We start from the raw sequence: 3,726 nt of genomic DNA, 5'->3' as shown, positions 1-3,726 counted from the left end.
GATGATCAAGATACTTTTGATCAAGCTCCTACTGAAATTCGAAGGTCCACAAGGACACGTTCCGCACCAGAGTGGTATGGCAACCCTATCTTGGAAATCATGTTGTTAGACAACGGTGAACCTTCGAACTATGAAGAAGCGATGGTGGGCCCGGATTCCGACAAATGGCTAGAAGCCATGAAATCCGAGATAGGATCCATATATGAAAACGAAGTATGGACTTTGACTGACTTGCCCATTGAGCGGCGAGCCATAGAAAATAAATGGATCTTTAAGAAGAAGACAGACGCGGATGGTAATGTGACCATCTATAAAGCTCGGCTTGTCGCTAAGGGTTATCGACAAGTTCAAGGGGTTGACTACGATGAGACTTTCTCACCGGTAGCGAAGCTGAAGTCCGTCCGAATCATGTTAGCAATTGCCGCATTCTATGATTATGAAATATGGCAAATGGACGTCAAAACGGCATTCCTTAATGGTTTCCTTAAGGAAGAATTGTATATGATGCAGCCGGAAGGTTTTGTCGATCCTAAGAATGCTAACAAGGTGTGCAAGCTCCAACGCTCGATTTATGGGCTGGTGCAAGCATCTCGGAGTTGGAACATTCGCTTTGATGAGATGATCAAAGCGTTTGGGTTTACGCAGACTTATGGAGAAGCCTGCGTTTACAAGAAAGTGAGTGGGAGCTCTGTAGCATTTCTCATATTATATGTAGATGACATACTTTTGATGGGAAATGATATAGAACTCTTGGACAGCATTAAGGCCTACTTGAATAAGAGTTTTTCAATGAAGGACCTTGGAGAAGCTGCTTATATATTAGGCATCAAGATCTACAGAGACAGATCAAGACGCCTCATAGGTCTTTCACAAAGCACATAACTTGATAATATATTGAAGAAATTCAATATGGATCAGTCTAAGAAGGGGTTCTTGCCTGTGTTGCAAGGTGTGAAATTGAGCTCAGCTCAATGTCCGACCACGGCAGAAGATATAGAAGAGATGAGTGTCATCCCCTATGCCTCAGACATAGGTTCTATTATGTATGCCATGCTGTGTACCAGACCTGATGTAAACCTTGCCGTAAGTTTGGTAGGAAGGTACCAAAGTAATCCCGGCAAGGAACACTGGACAGCGGTCAAGAATATCCTGAAGTACCTGAAAAGGACTAAGAAAATGTTTCTCGTTTATGGAGGTGACGAAGAGCTCATCGTAAAGGGTTACGTCGATGCTAGCTTCGACACAGATCTGGATGACTCTAAGTCACAAACCGGATACGTGTATATTTTGAATGGTGGGGCAGTAAGCTGGTGCAGTTGCAAGCAGAGCGTCGTGGCGGGATCTACATGTGAAGCGGAGTACATGGCAGCCTCGGAGGCAGCACATGAAGCAATTTGGGTGAAGGAGTTCATCACCGACCTAGGAGTCATACCCAATGCGTCGGGGCCAATCAAACTCTTCTGTGACAACACTGGAGCTATTGCACTTGCCAAGGAGCCCAGGTTTCACAAGAAGACCAGGCACATCAAGCGTCGCTTCAACTCCATTCGTGAAAATGTTCAAGATGGAGACATAGATATTTGTAAAGTACATACGGACCTGAATGTAGCAGATCCGTTGACTAAACCTCTCCCTAGAGCAAAACATGATCAACACCAGAATTCCATGGGTGTCCGATTCATCACAATGTAACTAGATTATTGACTCTAGTGCAAGTGGAAGACTGTTGGAAATATGCCCTAGAGGCAATAATAAAAGCATTATTATTATATTTCCTTGTTCATGATAATTGTCTTTATTCATGCTATAATTGTGTTATCCGGAAATCATAATACATGTGTGAATAATAGACACCAACATGTCCCTAGTAAGCCTCTAGTTGACTAGCTCGTTGATGAACAGATAGTCATGGTTTCCTGACTATGGACATTGGATGTCATTGATAACGAGATCACATCATTAGGAGAATGATGTCATGGACAAGACCCAATCCTAAACATAGCATAAGATCGTATAGTTCGTTTGCTAGAGTTTTCCAATGTCAAGTATATTTTCCTTAGACCATGAGATCGTGTAACTCCCGGATACCGTAGGAGTGCTTTGGGTGTGCCAAACGTCACAACGTAACTGGGTGACTATAAAGGTATACTACGGGTATCTCCGAAAGTGTCTGTTGGGTTGACACGGATCAAGACTGGGATTTGTCACTCCGTATGACGGAGAGGTATCACTGGGCCCACTCGGTAATGCATCATCATAATGAGCTCAAAGTGACCAAGTGTCTGGTCACAGGATCATGCATTACGGTACGAGTAAAGTGACTTGCCAGTAATGAGATTGAACGAGGTATTTGGATACCGACGATCGGATCTCGGGCAAGTAACATACCGATTGACGAAGGGAATTGTATGCGGGGTTGATTGAATCCTCGACATCGTGGTTCATCCGATGAGATCATCGAGGAGCATGTGGGAGCCAACATGGGTATCCAGACCCCGCTGTTGGTTATTGACTGGAGAGCGATCTCGGTCATGTCTACATGTCTCCCGAACCCGTAGGGTCTACACACTCAAGGTTCGGTGACGCTAGGGTTGTAGGGATATGTATATGCAGTAACCCGAATGTTGTTCGGAGTCCCGGATGAGATCCCGGACGTCACGAGGAGTTACAGAATGGTCCGGAGGTAAAGAATTATATATAGGAAGTGCTATTTCAGCCATCGGGACAAGTTTCGGGGTCACCAGTATTGTACTGGGACCACCGGAAGGGTCCCAGGGGTCCACCAGGTGGGGCCACCTGCCCCGGGGGGCCACATGGGCTGTAGGGGGTGCGCCTTGGCCTATATGGGCCAAGGGCACCAGCCCCAAGAGGCCCATGCACCTAGAGATAGAAAAAAGGGAAGAGTCCTAAAGGGGGAAGGCACCCCTAGGTGCCTTGGGGAGGAGGGAGTCCTCCCTTGGCCGTCGCCCCCCTAGGAGATTGGATCTCCTAGGTCCGGCGCCCCCCCTAGGCTCCCTATATATAGTGGGGGGAAGGAGGGCCTCTCACCCCACGCCTTGGTGCCTCCCTGTCCCTCTCCAACACATCCTCCTCCTCCATAGAGCTTGGCGAAGCCCTGCCGGAGTACTGCAGCTCCATCACCACCACGTCGTCGTGCTGCTGCTGGTGCCATCTTCCTCAACCTCTCCTTCCCCCTTGCTGGATCAAGAAGGAGGAGACGTTACGCTGACCGTACATGTGTTGAACGCGGAGGTGCCATCCGTTCGGTGCTAGGATCTCCGGTGATTTGGATCACATCGAGTACGCCTTCCTCATCCCCGTTCTTTGAACGCTTCCGCACGTGATCTACAAAGGTATGTAGATGCAATCCAATCACTCGTTGCTAGATGAACTCCTAGATGGATCTTGGTGAAACCGTAGGAAAATTTTTGTTTTCTGCAACGTTCCCCAACATGTCCGGACTGCAGGTTTTGTCCGGCGGCGGCGGATGGAGTGGATCTAGGGTTTCGGGAGAGGGGAACCGGAAATTTCGGAGGGGGTGTATTTATAGGCATAGAGGGAGCTAGGAGTGTCCAAATGAGGTGCGGTTTTCGGCCACACGATCGTGATCGAACGCTCTAGAAGATGGAGAAGGTTTTGGTGGGTTTTGGGCCAAAATGGAGGGGTGTTGGGCTGCAACACACACGAGGCCTTTTCGGTCCCTCGGTTAACCGTTGGAGCATCAAA

Source organism: Triticum urartu, chromosome 5A (assembly GCF_056163025.1).
Source record: "Triticum urartu cultivar PI428250 chromosome 5A, HENAU_Tu73, whole genome shotgun sequence".
Classification (NCBI taxonomy): domain Eukaryota; kingdom Viridiplantae; phylum Streptophyta; class Magnoliopsida; order Poales; family Poaceae; genus Triticum; species Triticum urartu.
The sequence above is the reverse complement of the archived record's forward strand: the minus strand, read 5'-3'. Positions refer to the sequence as shown.